Raw genomic sequence first — 23,518 nt, 5'->3', positions numbered from 1 at the left:
TTGCCCAAGGGGTGGGGAACACAAAAACATTTATCAGTATTTTTCAGCGTCGAGTAAAGGATATCTTTATCCAAAATTGGTACAGCAGACTAGAAAACTCAACTAGAGCGTCGTTCTATAAAGTGTTTGCAAACTTTGAGTTTCAGTCATATTTGAAGAATGTAAACATTAATAAATATAAAATAGCATTAACTAAATTACGATTATCATCACACCGGCTCTCGGTTGAGACTGGAAGATGGACAAATATTCATAAAAATGATCGCTAATGTAGAACATGCAATAAGTTAGAAGATGAGTACCACCTGTTATTTGAATGTTTTTTGTACAACGACAATGTAATGTAAATACATAAAGAAATATTATAGGGAGAGACCGAGCATGTTTAAGGCAGTTTCGTTGCTAAAGTCTGAAAATGCAAACATCTTAAATATTTAACTGTATATATATTTAATGCATTTGAAATAAGGAAAACGTATGTTCACGTATAGATTTCTAATGAGTAGAAACTATGTGTGCTCTCAGCTGTATAACATTTTCTTTGAAATCACAATGCATTTTATTTGGTAAGCAAAACAATACTAAGATCGACATAGCTTTACCCTGTAAACCCTCCTAATATTTCGTTTTCGCTCTTTTAGTGGGGGTGGGAATGGGACATATTCATTTAAGTTAGACACGTTTGTACTTCTAAGAATATAACGCACAAGTAGTATATTTTGTAAAATATTTAAACTTCAAATTTAATACATATCATATGCTTGTTGTATTATTGTATTTTGTAGACACTGTTGTTAATACTATGATATAAATATAATATTTTATAGTTAAGATCATTTATGTATTTATTTGATACAATTGTACTTGTTTACTTGTTCGCTATTTGAATTTGAATTTGTATACGTAAGCTATTGTATTCGATGAATTTGATCACGGGTCAAATATTAATTCAGCCTTGCAGATTCAGGATGGGAACACAGAAGGATTGTTCCCACACGACTTTGCCAGATTAGAGTACTTGTATTATACATGATCAGACAAGAAACTCACGCCAGAAATCTTCTTTTGAGGGAAAACAACATCAGAATGTTTATAAATACATCAATTGAAGAAAGGTCTAGCAAAATATGTTGCTCATAAACCTCCTCCAACATAGAATTTCGGCACAACCATTTTAACCTTATTTTGCGCGATATACAGCAATTACATAGTCTCACTATTCACAATTATATCTGTTTTGTCTCTGGTGCTTACAATGTGCTTCCTTTTATTTGCGTACTGAACACTCTTTCATTGCCTATCCAAGTTCATTATAACAAATATTATTTAACAATTTTGAAAGTTTGCATTCCGAAAAAATGCGAGTGAACACTGCCTAGTGGTTATTGCTTGTCGAAGGTCAATACGACTATTTGACTTTAACAAGTCTTGGTTTAACTACTGGACCTTCCCGCCTTAAAGTCCCACACGAGTTGGTGTTCTCACATATTTATGGGCCAATTACAATAGAGGAATTGCCATTTGTTCTGCAGCTCTATATAATGTAGTTCAAATTTGACGATAAACATAAACATTTATTTCGTAGAGAGTACTTTGTCGATCTACATGGTTTGGAAAAGTCGTCTATTTTCCAGAGATCGCTCCGCCCTTTTCGCCTGTGCAAAGTAGTTATAGTTGACAGTTAAGGTTGCCGTTTTCTGGAGGCAGGCGAAGCATACGCCATGAACCAAAATTAAAAAAGATGTGTGAACAGCTAACAAATCGTAAACAAATGTAAAATTACATTTTACTGACCGTTTCAAGGCGGTACCTAACAATATTTGATAAACATACCAATTATATATATATATATATATGCACTTTTGAGTTAGACATGAAGTTATTTTGGTAAATTAACGGTGAACCGTTTTTTATTTTAATCGGATGAATCGGTCGCTTTTAACAGAGGCTAGATCAGTAGATAATATATAATATCATACACTAAGCTGGTAAAGGTATTATAAGTATGCATTTACCAAATAAATGCGCCGTGTGTTTGCGACATTCCTGGTCAATTAATTACCATAACCATTCCATTATACATTTTGTGGTATTTATGATATTTATCAATTTGACAAAATAAACAAGATACATTTCATATATGTTAAAACTAATGCAAATCTGTATCGCGTTGAATCTTGATAATACCAATTACATATAGAGAGCAATTAAACTGTCTTGGTTAAATTGGCAACTTAACACAAACTATTGCACCCAGGCATTTCAAATATCTATTTGGTGTCTTTCTTCACAGATATTCGGAACGCTCCGAGTGAGGCAAATGTTTGCGTCGGCGATTTTGTAGGGAACTTTGTTGGGGATTTTGTAGGTGATGTAGGCGGAGTTGGGGCCCTTTTCTTACCCTCCGTCCGGCGATTAGGTGATATTGGTTTTTCAGTGGTGGTTGACTGGACGTCCCCAATTGATTTATATGTGCCGTCGGCGGCAGGTATGTCTTCGGGAATGTCTTCAGTTGCTACTTTTTCTCTTGAAATATTTGCTGGGCTACCGCCGTCCAGAGTTGACCCTCTTTTTCTGAATTTTTCATCGGCTCGCTTTTTAAATCTGGTTGTTTCGTTTGATATATTTGTTTTAATACCAGTAAACGCTTTGTCAGTCTTATGTTTGAACTTGGATGTCTTATCAGTAAGTTTTGTTCATAGGTTAGTGAGACGTGAATCTGTCTTCTGCCTTAACCTACTTGTGTTTCATACCAGATATTTTTTCCCGCGCATTTTTGCTTGCCTGGTATTTATCACCTATCTTTCTTTTTGCCTCGCCCATTTTCTGCTTAGCCCTTTTGGACATACTGTGGAAAAACTCGACCGCGACATTGATACACATAGAAACCAATGACAGACCGACAAACATGTTCTGATGTGCAGGTAAAACATCACCGAAGCCAATGGTTGAAAGGGACACGAATACAAAGAAGAATACCTCTATAAATGTCCAGTCCTCCCATATCGTGTACATTGTCGCTCCCAGCATGATGTAAACAAACAGGATACCGATCGCAATACTGATTGGAAGATTAAACTCATCCTCCACCTCGTACCCATACACCACCTTGGAACTACTGCGACAGCGCTGCCCCGCCGCGGCCGCGGCCGCCTCGTCGTCAAGACTTTGAAGGCTCTTTGCCTTCAGGCTACCCGTCTCTCCTGCTTCAACATGCGCCTGTTCTACAAGGGCAGGAGTACTGGGGCTTCTTTTCTTCTTTAAGTCCGACTTCGTAACCTGATTGTACACAAGAAGTTGGAAAAGGTGTTTCATAAAATGTAAATGATGTTCCAAAACTTACATACACACAAGTTATACGATACTATGAGTAGTGTGAAATTGCGTACTTTCAATTCAATGTTTTGAGCGTTTTAATAAGGAACGCAACTTAAATAGATAAAAAGCAAATAGAGCTACCTGATATTTGTGCTGAAGCGAAGAACGGACCTTTCGGAAGTAGCCGGTGTAGTAGTACCTCCTTACGAAGGCCCACAGGTACTTGAGACCCCGGGTGAACACTTTCCCCAGTTCCGCCAGCAATAAGAGCGCCAGGGGGATCCCCACACTCGCATACACGATCGTCAATACACGCCCGATACCCGTTACGGGATAGATGTTCCCGTAACCTGGAAAACAGTAAAATAACTCTTCAATGTAACGAACTAACATATAACATGTGTACATGTTGAAGGGTTGCAGGGCATACATCGTAGAACATGATCATTAACACATACAAAACAACCCGGTAAAAGCTAGGTAGAAGTTTATGTATCCCGAAAATGTAACAATGTGATCAATACCAATCATATAAACCTTGTTCATCGTGTTAAAGTATCTCTATTTCGAGCAGACAAACTAACAGAAATACGTGCACGTAGCATGAAAATTGGTCCACGTAAAGTGCGAGACAAACACGATTATTGTTGCATGTTCACGAGCAATGGTCATACTTTAAAGGCATTGCATATCAAAAAGAAGTAGTGTTCATTAGCTAGTTTTAATTTAGTCCACTCATTAAATGTATACTATGATGAACACACTTAATATGGTGTTCATCTGAGGCAAAACTAATGCGTCCGTTTAAAAATTAATTATATTCTAATAACATTTTCCAACAACAAACTTATATACCCCCCCCCCCCAGAAAGAACAGAAAGGTGAACGAGTATTTTAAGTTAAATAAAAGTGATATAGAAACACACAACACTAACGGAATTCGGCCATGTTTGGGAAACATGTGTGTTTTGTGTGCCAAACAGAATATCAAGCACCATTCGTCTTTCATTACTCATGGAAATATTCCAGCAGTCATACGATGTCTGAACAAACGTATGCTATAGAAAACATCCCTATATTACATAGGATGTGTTTTAACACGACTAAATTATCGTTTTTACTACTGGTCAGAGATATCTTTATTTAAGATTAAAACTTTTGAGTCGTTGACCGTGGTTAAAAAATACAGTCGATCAGGTAATAGAAACCACATATGTTATTTGTTTAGGCTTAACTGAAAGTGTTTCATTGTTTATGTCGATATCTTATCAATATGTAAAGCTAGGAGAGAGAGACAGACTTATGTTTCAACAGACGGACTGACTTGTTATCTCGCTCAATGCCTTATTATGGGAAAACAGTGCAAATATATTATTTGGAAAGTACTGGTTTCTAAAATGTCCTGAGTGTTTGAAAAAGCCATGTGTATAAAACTTATGCTTTCATCTGCAAAAAGCTGTGCATGCTGTGTTTCTATGGAATGAGCAAATTTATGAAACGATATTAAAAAAATAAAAGCGAAAAGTGTTAGAAATTGAACGCAGTACGGCACACGAGAAAATTCCATACAGTAGAATGTAGTAATAAATAACAATATTTCGAATAAATGTTAAAGTTTGATAAACATTTCGTTAATGTCATGATCATTTTTGCGAATTACGAACATGGTGTAAAGAAAAGAAGACAGCACAACTCTAACACGATCTTAACATTTGAAATACAGGGAATACAATACCACTAACTCTACCATTTATAATTTTGGCAATTGTTTTTACTTTCCGGTGTTTAATGGAAGTACCAGAACTGTCTCACTATATTTCACCCTTCTTTTAATTGTCCGAAACTTACACAACTAAAAAGTTATTTCCCAAGTAAAGTTCCTTACATCGTATTTACAGTGAATGTGTTATTCATAAAAAACATGAACATCTATCGTTTTCCATAAAGAGTGCAAAATAAATTATATATATAATATATAATATGTGGGACTCTTGTTATACAAAGCATGCATGTTAAAATCAAGCTTTATGGAAAACACTTCGATAGGCATTGGTGAGCTGTTGAAAAAAGTGCAGTAGAACCCCATATGTACCAATTCCCTAGAAATAAATTTTGTCTGTACAAACAGTACAGCAAATGAAAAGGAATCTATTACCTAACGAATCATAACAAAGCTAATGCCTTTTAAAATGTTCATATTTTAAAACATGTTTACAAACATGTATTTGACAGGCTCATCAATATCATGGTTTAGTATAGGAAAATTTAATCTGAGTCTTTCATGTATAAGTTTGTAAGAAATAAGGAGGGAGAGAAGGCGTGTGCTTTTTATTTTATATCATTTTTGTTAAACAAAGGCCATCATTCGCTAGTATTATAGGGATAAAACACGAAAAATATTGATAAAAAATAAAAAGATAAAAAATAAATTTACATAATTCGATAGTCATTGTTATCATTTTTCCACAGAAATATCAAAATTTGCATAGGGATGGAAAATGAACAATCATATTGTTATAACACTAACAATACCCGGCCTTGTCTGAGAAAGAACATATGTTATCTCCTACACATACACTCTTTGAATATACTACATGTACAATATTGATAATTTATTACATTATTTTATATAGAGCTGGTGTTCGGCATCTCAAATCATAACCAGGGAAGAAAACGGCATCAAGCTATAAGATTTTAAAGTAAATATGATATCGCTTAGATAAAGCTAAGTTTTGTATATGTAAAACCGATATGTTTGGATTTCTACTGCACAACAAAAACACATGTTTTGAACGTGTTCTGGGGCTTGACAAAGTTTATTTCTTTCGCAGCTCAGACTACAAATTCTGTATGGTATACATATATATATTTCTATTATGTTGTAATCCATAATAGCTCAGCTGACTTGGTTTATTGATTGCTTGATATTAAAAAATGATGCAAACATGTTCACTGCTGTACACCGTTAGTCTAGAATAATAGACGTTCAAAACGGGATTTTTCTTCTAATCCCTAAACGTCCAAACGGGTAGGTGAAAATGTTTGATGTCTGATATAGATTATAAAAAGTGCAGTCATATTATATCATGTACCTGTAAAGGTATTTTGGACAAAAACGCATTAAATGCATAACAAAGAGGCTTTATTCGTAAAATAAAATATATCCATCTCAAAAAAGTTTTTAATGACACAGAGTCTGACAATCAACACTATTTCATCGCGAGTAATGGGTGGCCTTCATATAATATATCGGTATGTTTTGACAGGATGGAATATAAAAACCTTAAACTTAAAATTGTTCGTTGGATACTGACTTTTCATGCACGGAATATTTATGAAATCAAATATATCAATTTTATATGTATATGTTCAAAAATGATCAAAACATTTATAAAACATTCTATACAATATACGCTTTATCCGAAATCCAAATAAGACTTACAATTTGTAAGGATTTGCCATATAAAAACATCGTTAAAAAGTCGACTTAAGACTATTTGGATTAGTACCCGTATCTATAGTTGAAGACGCTGTCTATAAATATAGAAGAAATAATGTATTGCAAGCATGTACCTGTCCTTTTGTTCTTGGTATCGATATACTAGATTTTAAGTACAAAGCGAGATATATGCTTTCATATATAAAACTTGAACACTTATTACCTATTGTGGTATAGACAGTTCATACGAAGAACAGGCTGCCCCAGTACGTCCACAACTCTACTGTAGAGTCCGGGGTCACATCATTCTTAATCGCCTCCCGGATCGCCGATTCATAGTCCACCAAGAGCTTGGTTGTGTCCGCCCTGAACTTGTTCACGTCTCGGACCTGATTCACTGACTGCAGTAATTGAGTAATTAGATTCTTTCTTAAATTCGTAATGTTGGAGTTGTACTTTTGTTCATGATATGATTCCATTGCCATAAATATGGCGGCGCCGAGCGCGGTGTACGCTATAAGAATAATGATAAACCCAACCAGGGATCGTGCCGCCTTGTACACGGCTTGGGCGACTCTTTTTGTCTTTCCAAGGCATCCCTCGGGCTGGTCCAGCTTTTCCGCATTCGGAACTCCTCGGCCATTTTTTTCAAAAACAACCTCGGATGTATGCAGGTATATCAGTTGAAGTAGTTCGTAAAATTTTGAATAATATCATTAATTAAATGTAGTGTGTTAGAGTTGTATTTATTGATCTAAGTTTAAATTGATTGCCATTGAATTGTTTTATTGCAAACATAATTAAATATTACAAGAGTTAAGTCACAAAGTTTAACTACTAAATAAAATTACTACGCGATCTACTTGCTGCGGACTTAAACGTACCACTTTTTTAGTATGTAAACCGTCCAAATACATCCGAGGTTGTTTTTGAAAAAAATGGCCAAGGAGTTCCGAATGGCTTTTCCGAAGAAACCGTGACGTCAGTGGCCAATGTGTCCATACTGCCGGCAGCTGACACCGACAAATGACCGTCGTCCGCGTCCATCGACCCTTCCGGTTTGAACAGGAGACGAGTGTCCTCTGAAATATATTTCAGTTATTCTAAGAGAAGCATAAACACCTCAAACTTAGAAGAAATGTTTACTTTTAATCCACTCAGAAATATTTTCCCTGTACCTTGTTTATTGTTATGGAACTTTTATGTAAAATTAACAACCAAGTTAAACTACCAACAGGCAAACAGAGAATGGAATTAATAACATAATCAATTCTTGATAATACAATCATAATATAATGATGCAACCGTAATATTTTGTATGAGTTAGAAATGAAATCGGATTTAATTTAACCGGAAATTCATTGGCAGTGTGCATTTTGGTTTGAAGGATTTTGATTCCTTTTAAAAGCTATGAAATATGGAAACAACAGATCATCAAACGTACATTAGAGGTCGTAACTTATGATTTGTTATCTAATGTTTTCATGTAAATATGTAAATATACAATATAAATGCTATACTCTGCTTGTTGGAAATCACAAACGCCTTATTAATAGACAAAACTATCTTTGATATACTATCTATAGGATTATAGAAGTATCTTCCATGGCCGAGAGTGTAAGATAGGTTCATTCCGACCCGGCGCGAGGGTCGGGATGAAACTATTTTACACGAGCGGCTACGGAAGATGCTTTTTCTCCAACCTCAGTTAAACAAAAATAAGTAAAAATGTATTTTTGCTCGAACTCTTTTGTGCTTAATGAAAATAATTGCGTATGGATATGCGATAGACTGTGGTTGTCATGGATATGCGCGTAGTGATCTAGTAAATGGTAATAGTCAAATCGGTCTTTTTAAATAGTTCTAAGAAAAATGAAGCATTATTTCTTGAATGGTGCGTGAAATCTGTTTTATGGTGACATTTGAAGCGAGAACTAATTAATTAGCGTTTTAAATATTACCATAAGACAAGATTTCCTTGATGCTACTGACGACAGTCTTCAACAAGGGAGGTAATTGTAATGTAGTGACCGATAAAAAGGAGTTCCATACGGGCATTTTATCTTCGCCCGTGGGCAAGATAAGATTAACTAGCATGGTTAAACTATTGGATCTACTTATCTGAGGTGGGAGAAAAGAGTTTTCTTCCGATCATGTAACTAGACACGAACTATGAGTATAAACAACATGAGCCATACTTTATAAGCGAGTGATGGCTGCAGCGTGTTGTGTATCATGGAAACAGGTTGGAAACCTCCAAGAATTTTCACCATTGGTTTTAAGTTCCTTTGAAATGTTTATAGCGTTTTAATGCCAACATGTCAGCATGTTTTCCCTTCAATTTACGTAATTACCTTTCCCTTTTCTTGTGGAAAGCAATTAGTATAAAAAGCTTAAAACAAAACACAAATGACTCAAACACAATAAAATCCCAATCCAGATGGGATACTTTGGCAAGTACATAGTTCTGCTCAACCTAAAGTTCGTTGAACTACGAATACTGCTAGGACTCTCCTTATTTTTATGTTCTTATTACTTGACAAACAGAAAAAGAAAGATGTTCTCTGAATCCCCAGGACAAGATTACATTGATTATGTATTTACATCGCAAACATTCCTGGAATCGGACATGTTGGGGTATCTACACATAAAGAAACATACCTATTTATGGAGCATTTGACTGGGACAAATAACACATATCAGCTTATTTGTAGTTTTTTTAAAAGTCCGAAAAGGAGGACCAACTGAACATTGAACAAATAATAATGATAGTTGGCGTTTTGTACGAAGCAAAATTATCCAATTAAGTCCAGATTGCGACCTTGTCCGTACTATATAACAATGAGACGGACGTGCACAAAAGTACGTCAATACTTATTTTTTGTGGAAATATATTGTCTGACTGATAACGGCACAATTATTGTTAGTACATATTAATTAAATGTTACAGCAATGGTTTTGTCTGCCTCGCATTGGCAAAACTGTCAGTGTTGAGAAATACCATCACTTTTACGTTTAGTCTAATACATACATTTGCCAAGAATAGTTTTAATCCTGCCAAAACAGGCTATATATATATAAACTTGACATTTTAAAGATAAAATATAACTCGCGTGTTTCATGTAGCAGACATTTCCGCAGCAAAAGCAACTACGTTTGTACTACAGAATATATACAATAAAGAAAAGGCAACCTTAACAGGGATTTTACGGCAAGCTTAAGCTTTAAAAAAGAAATATTTCCAACTTTAATTACTTAATGCGTTGGCAAAGCTTTTATCTTCGTCTTGGCGTAAATCGCGTTGATAGGCATTTTAACCTGGATTTAATAACGAATAGTACAAAATATTGCTGAGCATAACAAAGTACTGGTTTTGATATTGAATATAACTATTATAATTTTAATACATATGGCAGAAAGGGAAACATTTGGGGTTAATGGCCACAACATCAAAATACAAGTCATCAACATCGTAACATACAGTATTGTAATTAATTTAAACCCATATTTAACTGTGCATTTAAACTATGATATCAATTTTTAAGAATATTTGTCAAGAATAAGGGTTCAAATACAACCTTGACTAACCAAACCGGACCAATTGTTGTAATAAATCGGAACAGGTGAAAAAATAACAGTTGAGGCCTATCGATTGTCTAAATTAAATGATATTGTGAATATAATGTTTAAAAGTATGCTTAAATTATTAGTTCAACCTTAAGCTTTGCCTTTTATGTCGTGTAAATTGGCAATTTCGTTGCTGGTCCGTTTTGTCGATGATCCGTTTTGTCACAAACCACCAGGCCCCAATATCACGAAAATACTTAAGTCAAATCTCAAACTCAGTCTCAACTCATTTCACCATATAAAAGAATAATATTCTTCAAAATCTTGCAAAGTTTTATACTTTTTGAAAACGTATTTTCTCATAGAATGGGTTGATAAAAATATTTTGTCAATATTTCAAAGAACACTAATTCTAGAGCAAAAAATATACCTGAGTATTTTATATAGAATACAGAATTGTACTCAAATACATTTTTGGCTGTAGAATATATTTACCTTGGAATTCGTCCAAAGGCTTTTATCAGCATATTCTATGATAGACTGCTAATATAAAACTGTAAAAAACATATATGATTTTTAATAAATTTTAGTGCTCTGTGATATAATGTGTTGAGATTGAGTTTGAGATGTGACTTAAGTATTTTCGTGATATTGGGGCCAGCTCTTTCTTATATTAAAGATAATGTTCAGCGATGGGTAAATATAATTAATTCTACACTTACCACTTGTATCTATACCTTTCACATATATAATCTCTGAATCACTTGGAATCTACAACCTATATAAGTTTTAAATCTCAAAACTTAAACAAAATTTTAAAAGCACTCGATGATGCACAGCAGAAAGATACTTTACGTCCGTAATTAGACACGCAGTCATTCGAAACACCAAGGTAAAATCTCAGATAATTTTGTTATATTGAAGCAGAATAAGCAGAACACTATTAAAATCAATACTAAGACCTCAGACACAGCAGGTATAATCCGTAATTTCTGATTTCAAAACTATTTAACTGGCACAGGCCTCAACGATTAAGTGTTATCGCGATACCAGCTAAAACTATTTTGTGACATAACGAAAACAAAAAAAATATTGTGTTACCAGATTGATATTTATCCAGTGGCTTGTAAAAGCTTATCTTTTCTTTAAAAACACGTGTTATATATTTGACATTTGATGCTTATCTGTATAACTCATGCTGGTTCCGTCCAGATCGTTGAATGTTGTTGGCATACTCTGCCGTATTCTCCTAGTCACTGCGCTACCCTGGAAAGTCCCGAAGAAATAAATATCTTAGCACCGAATAGTAATATACATGTCATTAGTTCTTCGCTGAAGCAATGTAAGAAAAGCAATTCAGATAGACTTTTCAATGAAGCCTCTTACATTTCTCATCTGTGTAAAACAATCCCAGATTGAAACGAGCTTTCTCATTTACGGCTGAATCATTGTCGTTCAAGGTATGTAAACGTGTAAATAAACGTATTTGCAATATGAACGGTGAATAATTTTACATCAAGAAAACATTAGTTCGTAAGCTTGTTTATTAAGTTTAAACTGATTTATGTTATGATTAATTTTGAAACAAGTTATAACATTTCCCTTTTCTCCCGTTGGCAAAATGTGACACCAGATTGTGGTCTTGTTTCGTGTGTGTGTTTGGGGGGGGGGGGGCAATATGCCCGGAGAAAACACACTTGTGTCCGGCTTACTCACAAATCTACCAATTATTCTAGTAAAAATGTCGCCAAATTGATTTATTCCCTTAGCGCGATATCGTTCTAGTTTGCTCATTTCAGAATATGCATTATTGATTCATATTAATGACATTATCGCCATGACAGTATCATATTTTGCGGAATCATTTTGTATATTAGTTTTGCTGGCACCCATGGGATTATTGAAGAAAGCTTGAACTTTGTTTTACATGTAAGAGTTAATATAGTGTACATACTACTGCATATAGTATAAAGATAGCATGCGGTTAGTCATCTGCAGAATACCCGGAATGAGGTCTGCCAACCCGGGGCCCATTATCTACTTATTTTAAACGTACAGAAGGAAGCCATTTAGGTTTCTATAATTTGGATTGACGTAAATAATATTGAAATTGGAAGTGTTCATACACATCAAGCTACCTATCTACATGACTTCAATAGCAGGTATCCCGCGCCTTGATTATACTCTACTTTGTTCAAACACTGTTGAATGTGTTGATGTGTTCACTATTCATTTAAGTGAAATATTCTCATACGAGTGAAAATAAAACTTACTACTTATAAATTCCTTCTCTATTTACCATTCCAAGTTCTTACATTAAACCCTAATCCTGAATACATTTGTTAATATCCGTTAAACACACAATCAATATATACACAGGTTTATGCAAACTAAAAGACAATAACAATATTACTGAACAATAAGTGCGTAAAACTAGTGCTCCTATGGGCCATGTAGCATCCATGTATACTAAATTAGCATGGAAGAAGTATCCATGTTTTCCCAAGTTTTTACTAGATATCAGCACTTGGATCATAAACTATCAGACACGAGAAAGACAGTGTAGTGTGTTACTACTGGACCACGGATTCGCCGCTGTAGGTGATGTACACCAGGAGTAGTCGTTGTTAGTTGCAAGGGCATGTCATTTTCCATTGATTTTTTGACGTTCCATACTTTTTGTAAACAACTATCAATAGGAACTAGTCAAGTTGCTAAGAAGCCATTTGGCATCAACGTCCTAAAATGCATTTTGTTTGCAACTGCTCAATTTTCGTTTCCATGTGACCATTTTTGAATCAAGGAAGCGGAGCACAATTCTTTGCATGTTTCTGTTGAGCCCGAGGTTAATGTATTATCATATAAATGATATATAACAGCAACATGAAAGTCAATTGGGTTGAAAATTTATAAACAAAAAGTAGAGCACATGTTCTGTTGAGCACTACCATATGTTCCTACAGTAAAATTATTTCTAGAATTTTTTTGGCGTTAATTAATAATCGGAAGAAAATGCTTAGATTACAATCATTGTCAGGAAATATGTCATAAAAATATGTTGTCGGAATGAATGGAATATTCAATATAACTCTCTTAAAAGGCATATAAATAGCATCATATTGACGTCACACAGTGTTTATTGTATTGCGTTTAATTGCCATATTAAACTATCTGGTCATTACATGGTCATTTAAGTCCGAACCCCAAGTCTTGAATATTCAATGTTTATATCTTTTCCCTTTATTTGTAATTCTCTTCAGGATTAAACCAACGTCAAAACTGAACATAACGCTTTTATGACAATTGGACGTGTTAATTTGGTTGTTTGATCAGCGGCGGCGTCAATGACGTCACTTGTTTCATCATCACATACAATTAACCGCAATAAAATGCCACCTGATTTATGACAAGCATATTCCGATGATGTTGCGTTGATGGGATTATGAATGAAATAACATTTAAATGATGCGCAATCACCCAAAGAGGAAAAATAGGAATGAATGTTCTGTAAAATCCTTTCTGCAGATCATTCACAAATAATTTTACACATACAAGATCTGCTCCAGAAAATAGACTGATCATTCTGTTTGCTTAATTATCATTGAGGCCTAATTACCCAGAAGGCTAAATTACCACGCAGCCTAAATTCTTACTGTTTTGCTGTAATTACATTTAATGATATTTATCGGCTAGTCTCTTACTGTTATTCATTTGTTTAGTGTGTGTTGGAACAGTACCAAATGAACATACTAGTTCGGAATCATCACAATACGAATCGCTTATACCATATTTGACTGAATAATTAAATAGTGCCATCGCCTATACACTTCAGGCGATACGACCAAGATCATCGGACCAAGTATAAGGTTAACGGACAATTCGTCTCGGGTTTACGGACGATACGTCCAAGGTTGGCGTTAATATGGACAGGGTTGACGGCCCATGAGTCTCAAACTCACTCGGTCATGGTTAATATAATTTACAGCCCAGATTGGCGGACGGTATGTCATTGATTTGCAAACGATACGAATCGAATCGTAACCACTCGACCTGGGCCGTAGTGTATCAGCTCGATAACTACTACTACTACTACTACTACTACTACTACTACTACTACTACTACTACTACTACTACTACTACTACTACTACTACTACTACTACTACTACTGCTACTACTGCTACTACTGCTACTACTACTACTACTACTACTACTACTACTACTACTACTACAACTACTACTACTACTACTACTACTACTGCTGCTGCTGCAACTACTACTGCTGCTGCTGCTGCTGCTGCTGCTGCTGCTGCTGCTGCTGCTACTACTACTACTACTACTACTACTACTACTACTACTACTACTACCACTACTACTACTACTACTACTACTACTGATAGTTCTACTACTTCTACTACTACTACTACTACTACTACTACTACTACTACTACTACTACTACTACTACTACTACTACTACTACTACTACTACAGATTCAATGAATTACAGTAATTATTAATAGTGAACATATAAGTTAGCATTAACATAGTATTTGTCATAAATATGCAACGTAATCACTGCGATGCATCTTTTAAAACTGATGTGTTTTATATAGAAAGTTGAAGGTTGTTTAGACTGTTTGCATTCGATTTGTAATATGGATTATCCTCCCGTACGTTCATACTGAAATATGAGATTAAATTTTTAAACTAATTTGTTCGCGGTATTTCCTTTTAGAATAACTCATGTTTTGGTATCTTTCAATCTGGTCCATATCGTCTTCAAATCTCTGGATCGTATCATTTTCCAATCAATCTGGGCAATATCGTCTGGAAAATATTGGCGATGAGCTATTTTGGTCGAATATTGAATAATTAATTAACAAATAAACCACTTATACACAGGCTGTGTACAAACAATCAATGCCAACAAAAACACACATACACCACAACAAAATCCTACAAAATATGTTTGAAGTACATGCAACAGGTTGAAATTACGACGTGTTATGAGATCTTTCAATTAGTTTGATGGAGTGTAACATAATTAAAACAGTGTATACCCGGTGTGAAGTCATTTCCTCTGTATTTCGGTTTTGAAAATGATACAAAATATGACTATTGTCAATATGACATAACACTTTTTTCAGTAATTAAATTTATTGAATAGGCCAAGAGTTCTGTTCTTGTTCATACTTAACAAGCATGTATTTACATGTGGGCGATAAAACATGACGGGCTCGTAAAATTGGTGCTAATAAATGTCATCATTACAGGTATACGTAACTTAAAACAGAACAATCCAAGTACACTTGATCAAGTGCATACAGTTGAACGTAGATATACGATCAGAATTTTGAAAGTATTCGCGGAGCAAAAGCGGTGTTCCACTGTTTAATAGTATTTAATAGGCATCGTGTGATAAGTGCTGAGGGTCATGCCAAATACCAACTCTGCAACAATCATAAATAACTTACATTTGCATTGGCAACAGAAATAGACCTCAAAATAATCAAACTTTTATGGAAACGTTGATCTTATAGGGGTTTCTACAGTCATTTTTAAATTTCGCTAATTTTAATTATCAATAAAAATATTTAGGCTCTATTTAGTTTTGCCTTCAATTGGTTTAACTTCATAATAAGTAAACCGTCGGCAACAACGATGTTCATGCCGCTCATTCCGTTATACTAGTGTATCGGGGGTATCTGACAATGCATAATAAGTGCCCTCTTCGGTTTATAAGTGTGTAGGATTGTTCAAATGTTAAACGGATGCTGTATTAATCAACCTGGATTTTCTCTTTGCTCAATTAAAGTGGAGGATGTATTGGAAATAAATCAGTATTACTATTTCAAAATGAGTGCATCAAACTGAGAAGTGTTTCACCACATTAAATGAGATTAAAGTTTCTGATATTAATTAAATTTTGATAATTGTAAACGAATGTAATTTCCTTAACTCCGTATGTGTTGCTTTGTAGACATATATATCAATTTTGAAAGAGGGACATTTACGACGGACCAAATTTCGACAGACACAAAGAGCTCGGAAAAATAAACTTAGTCAGGTTTTTAATTCCAAACTGTTTTATGTCCAGCAATAACAACCGGAGGTAAAGGTATATAGGTACAAACATAACATAACATTGCACCACTACACTGGGTTTATTGGAGTTATTCATAGATTGAAGCGAAGAGAGTTGCGAGATGGCGAAATCCCCCATACTGAATATTTCTCATACAATGACTAACGAATCAACCAATTTCAGTATGTTCAAATTTAGGCAATACAATATGAACACAATGAAGGTGCAGAGGATGTTTTAGCATACTGATATTAGATAGTCATATTAAATCTTGCCCTAGTTTCACAAAAATATGTTATAGTTACTGCATGTACTCACCGAATTATTGCCTTATACATAACTATTTTCAAGCACAAGGTTTTGGGTTAAGTAAATGTTCTGAACTTTGTTGTCTGAGACTACGGTCAATAACTGACGTGCGTGCATGAAATTAGCGTTGTACTATTCGCCACGCTAGTTTATGGTTACATATTCACTTGAAAAAAATGTTGTTTTTCAATACCGTTCCATATAAATAATGTACTCAAAACATTGGAAACAACTTCATGGTATGGATATGCGTTTAATTGTCATAAGAGAAAAACGTTTATTTAAAGAAATATATCACACAAAGCATATTTAAAATAGGTCAATATGACCCGTGATCAAATCAATGTTATGCAATGACTTATATATACATGTACTGCGGAACATATTGATAAACGCTCTTTATTCCTATGCTATCCTACCACACTTATCATTTTAAAATCCTACCGACTCTAACCTATCATTCTAAACTTTCGATCATCCTACCGACTCTAACCTACCATTCTAAACTTTCGAACATACTACCGCCTGTAAGCTACCACTCTAAACATTAAAACATCATACCGTCTTTAACGTACCACACTAATCATTCAAACATCCTACCGTCTTAAACGTACCATCCTTATCATTAGAACATCCTACCGTCTCTAACCTACCACACTAATAATTCGAACATCTTACTGTCTTTAACCTAACACAATTATCATTAGAACATCCTTCTGCCTTTATCCTACCACACTAATCATTCGAACATCTTACTGTCTTTAACCTACCACGCGAAACATTAGAACATTTTACTGTCTTAAACGTACCACACCAAATAATCGAACTCTGGAACAGGCATACAGGTTTATACAGGCATCAACTCCACCCTCTCTTCTTTCGCATGAAAGAAGCAACTCATTTCACGAAGATGGTTTCTACATCAGTCGAGACTGAAATACTAGTTATCTATCATAGATCTTTGATGAGTAGGTGGTTAACAAGACGATACGATATGAAATGAGTTCTTGCATGGTTAATATACTATCAGAAAAAAAGTTGCGTACGATCACACTGTTTACTAATATATCAATTAAGGGAAGACAAGATAAGCACAATTGCGTTTGATTTGTATTTGTGGAACAATAAGTATAGGTGATGAACACACATACTTTTGTTATTATGGTGACTTCGGGATAATAGTGCAATATCATATCTTAGACCTTAATCTAGTCCCGAATTTCTATCAGAAATGATCGAGCCATGCATTTTCCTTGCTCCAGAATCGCATTGAAGTCAATAGGTTTTCCGAGTGGATGGATTCATAGCATGAATGAAATGATCACAGTTTGATAAACCCTTCACATAAACAAAGGATTAGTGTCTGTTTCAAGAACGTATTGATATCTCACAAATCACTTCCCATGTGAAATCAATACACCTGAACATGAAGCAGAGCATTTACCTGTGGCGATATATGATATGTGTTGTATTCGCGGACTAATAGCTACTAAGAGATACTAAGAACTACTTAGAATTACTAAGACCTACTCAGAGGTACATATAACTATAAAGAACCACCACGACATACTTAAAAAGTATGAATGTAATTTTGTAATTCAATGTTTGATGACAGGTTGTCATTTAAGGCTGTTCATATAAGAGGGGTGTCAATTCAGGCATACGTAATAGACATTTGTGTTTAAAATAATTTGAATTTAAAGTATCTGGTATGACATCAGGTTTACATGTACAACCAAAATGTAACTTTTGTTTCAAACGTGTTTTTTTTTTCTTTCATTGACATTTTTGCACCTTTTATTGTAATGGTAATGGTAAACGCGTTACAGTTAATCATTGTTATTATACTATCATTCATAAATTATTTATTAAGCTTATGTATGATATAAATAAACTGAAGAAAACAAATCCAGAAGGCATAAACATGTTTCTTAATAAGAAAACTATAACATAAACCTCCATTTTGGAATAGTATAACTCAAGAATGAAGCTCTAAAAAATGATATTGTAACATTTTGTTTTGTGCGAAAATTTATACACTGGCGGTGCAGGTTTTCGAGCATTGCTCTCAGCCACTACTCGTTCCTTTGGCCGTGCATAGTACGTGATCTGTCTTCACTTCTGCGAATTCCGGTGACGCTACCTTATCGCTCGACCTTACTCGTCCCTTGTTCATCACCCTTTTCCACTTATCCTCTTGTCTAGTTTCCTCCTCACACTACCTCTTAACTCTGCTTTATCTGTATCTACCCCTTTTCCTTTTTGTCCTCTGCCATATTTCCTTCAATTTATCCCTTTTCTATTTACCCCTTCCTCTACCCCCCATTAGTCCCTTTTTCTATCCAGCTCCCCATCCTCTTCTATCTTCACCTCCACCCTCTCTTCTCTCGCCCCCCTTCACCCTTCTCTAACATTTTATCCCCGTTTTACCCATTGCCTTTTCCTCCCCCGTTCTATTTTCCCTTCTGACGAAGTAGACGATGATGTCGATAATATATATTTCAAAATTATTGGAAACATTGCATCTTAAAGAAAGGAAAGGATCGAACATTTTGCCAATAGTGGCAATACATATGACCAGCAAGTTTTCTAATTGGCCAAGTGTGGAGAAGGTCAAATTGGTAAAATTCTAGCAGTTAAAGAACTATTAAAGATGAGAATTTATGATGGTAATACGTTCTAAGAAGCGCTTCGAATTGTTCTTAGTGCTTTAAAAGAACTCTTTATAGCTCTTGTAAAAGTTATGAGTAGCTGTTTGTAGTTCTAAGTAGCTCTTGTTACATTGTTTTAGTAGTTATTAGTAGCTCTTGTTATTGTGTTCACACTAGTTCTCAGTAGCTCCTGTTATTGTGTTAATACTAGTTCTCAGTTGCTCTTGTTTTAACGCTTTATATGTCTTAGTAGTTCTGAGTTGATCTTGCCCAAGCGTTCTAAGTAGTTGTTTATATTTAATAACTTTCAACTTTGATATTATCAACACTCTATTTTCATACAACGAAACACCCTATTTATATACAATCAGTATGCATTACTGTTTCTTACTCTATTCGTATACCTTGTTTGTGGCCTTTTCCGTCAAACGAAGGAACTCTAAAAAAGCGCTTCTCATTTTTCCTGTCAACTTATAAAATAATTATTTGTATCGAAAACAAGGGGGTAAATAGACATGGATAGTGAAACACATTTTAAAGATTGAACAATTTTCCTTGAGGGTGCTGAATAGAAAGAGAAACAATTTGTCTGTGCATCTGTCTTGTGAAGTGGGATTTATATAATTTCATTGCGGAACTCATATAACACTGTCACTTTGTATATTTGAATAAATTTGTTTTACCTGCAATGTTAATTAAAAACAACATCAACAATTAGTTGTTAGAAATGGACACTTTGTTTACCTCTATGTGATATGAAACTTGATTATTTTATCTTAATAGGAGTTATGTATTATTCCATGTAATCATCATCATCATCATCATCATCATCATCATCATCATCATCACATCCACCACCACCACCACCACCACCACCACCATCATCATCATCATCATCATCATCATCATCATCATCATCATCATCGTCATCATCATCATCACATATTTCAATGTTGTGGTTGATGAGCAGAATCTATTTTCTTTACACAACTAAGTGTACCGGTAAAAGCATGATAAGCAGGAATCTCTTCAAATGGTTGAACAGAAGATATCATGTTGATAAACAGATCATCAGAAAGGCTGCCTTTGGATGGAAAGTGTTTAGGGTCCGTATTCACTAACGACTTGTGTCTTTGTTTGAGTGCCAGACTCAGACTGATTTTTTTAAATGTATTGAATTTTTCGTAGTCTTGAATTTTACAGAAAATAAAAGAAAAGATTAAATTGACACTCTTATTCAAAATCAATACATACACATGTATAACAAACATAAATTTTGAATGATAAACCTAAAACTACTAACTAAATGATGCATTTATGGAAAATATTAACTACTGATATCAAGATTGTAACCGTGAACTTAATAGCAGAAAACGCAAACATATTAAATGATTGGTGAATGCTAAAATATTAACTGTGGTCTACTATAGTCTCATAAGGTAGAAATACTGTGCTTTAAGCTCATTTCTTTTAAATTAACTTCAATATCCTTCATAAGAACCATTGTTTTGAACATGTATTCATCCTTTTTGGAATATTAAAACAATATTATTAATTGTGGTAAATCTTATTTGAGAGTAAGAGTGCATCTTAGAATATATTTGTATTTGCAACAAATATGGCCAATTTAATCATAATTGCTATTTGAATAGCAACTATACAATAGCATGAAGATATGCAGTTTTGAGTATTGAGACTGAAACCCAGAGTCAAGGCGTTAGAGAATCCGGACCCAGCAGTACTTCATAACATGAACTGAAACATACCAAGTTGGTCGACAAGTGACTATGGATATGGAATCTTTCAAAGATATATTGAAAGGTAAATAAAAAGTACATCTACAACATACATATATGAGCGTGAAGACAAGGCTGATGTTTTGAAGCAGCTTTTCTTTCCTATTCAGTTTGATTAAGTCGATATCACAGACTTTTATACTTCAACAAGGATGATTTCTCAGAGAAAAAGGAGATGAAGATTGGCTTGTTCGAAACCCATTTCACAATGGAAGCAAATACTGATATTGCAACTGATAAATATAAATCCAATACTATATAAAATATACATACATATAATGTACAATATATGTATATTAATATTTAAAACGACAGGAAAATACTTTAGATTTAATAGTTTATAATTGTACACGTAGACTAAAACACTGGGAATTAGGTTTTTTTTATAATGACTTCCTGAATAATAAATGAAAAATGAGTATGAATTTATACACATTCCATTTTATTTAATTCAAACTCTTTCTCCCGGAAACAATAAGGTAGACTACCTTACATATTCCTTCGTGCACTTAATTTGCGCTCATAAGTTGCAAATAAGAACAAATTAATGTTAAAGTGTTTCGTTCACGTTTTAGTGAGTCAGACATTGAACGTTAATTTGAAATGACATCACAATATTGTATCAATGATAAAACAAGACCACACGTTTAAATAAGAGCTCTATTAATAACCAATATAAAAATGCGACATTTAATGCTTTATTGAGCTGATACGCGTGAATAACGTTATCAAAAATGGAATTATTTTAGGCTTGAATTATTCAATTAGTTTAAACCTATTTATTTTACATCGATTGTGAAACAACATCATCAAATCACTCTCATTCGCTAGATGTTACGTAAGTGTATGGTCATGAGGTACTTACATTTATAAATTTCCTTCCAATTTATATGTAAATTGCTGTTAACTATTGGCTTATAAAAGAAATTACAATAACTGAAATTGAACAGCTTGAACATTGCCGAAATAAAGAATGTAAACTAGTTCCTTTTTTAAGGCTTAATTTATGCCCAAATGTACGAGTGACGTAAAATATAAACTAGTTTTTGCTTATATATATATGTATATATATATATATATTTTTTTTTTAAATTAAGTATCAGTCTGCAGTCGATTTTGTTTTCAAATAAACTTGATTATAATGAAATGGCTCAATTTTGAAAGAAATAATTAAAACGAAAAGGATTTATCAGCAACATAAAATTTGGGACTTAAGCTTTCTTCGTTGAAACATGAAAAGTTCCTTTTAGTCAAGCAAATAATTTCAAGCAGAGGAATTGTCGAATAACAAACATTTTTCTATGGTTCAATGATCGAATACAAGGAGACAAACTCAAAACCAGTTGCTTGAAGTTCATTCACTGCATACACTTCCTAGGTGACAGCTGTCAATAACGAAGGACTACCTGAATCAGAAGACAAGTCCTCAAGACATTATTGCTGCAAATCTGAGTATAACTACAATATGCGAATATAATAATTAAGAATCCATAATATTTACATATAGACATTCAGAGCAAGTGAATAATAATGCTACTTTATTGCATGGTTATAGGAAGACTACTCATAAGTATGGCTTGCACCACATTTCTAAGCAGCTGTTGACATGAATTGGCATGCAAAATATAAAACTAAAACTTAGATAATACTTTCTTAAATCTTAGATCTTACACCTGTATTTGGCAAATGCAAGATATGAAACAAAAATATATGTTGATGTTTTTACCTTGATCCTCTGTCTCCAACCTGTTGCAGAAGTCAAGAAGGTCATCACCGTCACCAGTAGAAACCATCGCCATGGTTCAACGTATCCTCGATAAAAGTTAAATACAAGAAACGTTCACTGATTTTCACACACTATTTTATATTACAATTGCAGACGATATGATTGTTATAAAAACAGCACAGCTGCAAGAAGAACGTAAAAGCGTGTTATCCGAGAACACAACTTAAACTAAGAGGAAGCTCGTTTGATGTAGGCGTGCAATAAAATACGTAAACATATTTAAAGCTGCTTGCGTTGTTTACATTAAAAAAGAATGCATTACTTTTTACAACAAATAAAGTTGGAAGGATGGTAGTATGTAACTCGTCTTTATGGCATGAGTCAGAATAATACGATGGGATTTTCATTTTTACTTACGCACGTCGAAAATGTCTACTTTATTTGCGGTATTTGTCTGTATTGAATACACTTCACCATCCTCATACATGTTTTTAAAACATTATCCGTGAGAAAAGGAGAACAACTTTTTCCAAAGTCCTGCATTGTTCTTATAACACCTTACAACTGGCTCATTGTCTCATCAATACCTACAATGCCGTCTATCGAACGAATCAGACTCACATGATA

At 34.2% G+C, this 23,518-nt stretch overlaps 1 pseudogene; it reads right to left on the bottom strand.

Moving 5' to 3' along the window:
* Window positions 1-2,100: 2,100 nt before the first annotated feature.
* On the bottom strand, window positions 2,101-22,964 carry LOC128210897 (uncoordinated protein 58-like; annotated as a pseudogene).
* Between the last annotated feature and the right edge of the window lie 554 nt (window positions 22,965-23,518).

Source organism: Mya arenaria, chromosome 12 (genome assembly GCF_026914265.1).
Source record: "Mya arenaria isolate MELC-2E11 chromosome 12, ASM2691426v1".
NCBI classification, from domain to species: domain Eukaryota; kingdom Metazoa; phylum Mollusca; class Bivalvia; order Myida; family Myidae; genus Mya; species Mya arenaria.
The sequence above is the reverse complement of the archived record's forward strand: the minus strand, read 5'-3'. Positions and strand labels throughout refer to the sequence as shown.